Genomic DNA, 942 nt, shown 5'->3' with positions numbered 1-942 from the left:
ACAAAACAAGGAAGCCAAAGTATAGTGCTCTAGAATATTGGGCAGTGTGACTACCGGCGCCGGAGAGCGGGCCGCTTTTGCGATGACAAGAACCGACTCCCGTGAGAGGGCGCGACGTGCAACAGGGGTGCCACGTTCGCCGCTCGGCGCGTAGCGGCCGCGGGATAGCGGGGGTACGGAGGAGGGGTGCGGTTCTCTTTGGAGCGATTTTCAGACGCTACGCAATTAGTTTGATAATTAATAAAGAGGTGACTTATTCCAGGTGCTTAAACTGATCCCTGTCATTCTTTTACGTCTATCTGGAGACATCGTGTACGCTTGGGTAGTCCTCCGAAGCAGCGCGCGATGTTTGAATCGCTATCTGAAACTCTCAACATTTCTTCCTGTGGACAGTTACAAATCGTCCAGATGAGCAATTTGTACTTAATGTTTGCAACGAAGCGTGGTGTTTTGCATTCGTTTTTTCCTTCAGGGAATAAAGGCTACTGCCCAGGAGCTTTATTAACACGCGGAGAAAAACAGTGTACATGCGAATCAAAGCTTGTGCTTCGTAAGGCCTCCTTAGGAACACTTATTTTTTACAAACCTTATTTACGAACACCTGCTTACATTTTGCAGCTTGCGCTTATTAATACATAACGACGTTTATCTTAAATCGTCAGTAATCTGTAATATATCTCTTTAATCGGTGTTCTTTATGTGCCCTAATCACCGCTTATATAAATTACAAATACAGTGTGCGAGCAAAACACATTTATTCACTACTGTACTAATTTAAAGCACTGGGGTATTTACCGGCAAAAAAAAAAAAAAAAAAAAAAACAATACACAAGGTATACGCGACTCTCTTTGCTCGTGATTAACATATACGTATATCACGGACATTTGTTTGCGTGCCACTAACCAACGGGTGAACTAGCTGTTTAGATAAAAAAAAAAAAG

Source organism: Amblyomma maculatum, chromosome 3, assembly GCF_055883805.1.
Source record: "Amblyomma maculatum isolate TAMU_Amacu chromosome 3, ASM5588380v1, whole genome shotgun sequence".
Classification (NCBI taxonomy): Eukaryota; Metazoa; Arthropoda; class Arachnida; order Ixodida; family Ixodidae; genus Amblyomma; species Amblyomma maculatum.
The sequence above is the reverse complement of the archived record's forward strand: the minus strand, read 5'-3'. Positions refer to the sequence as shown.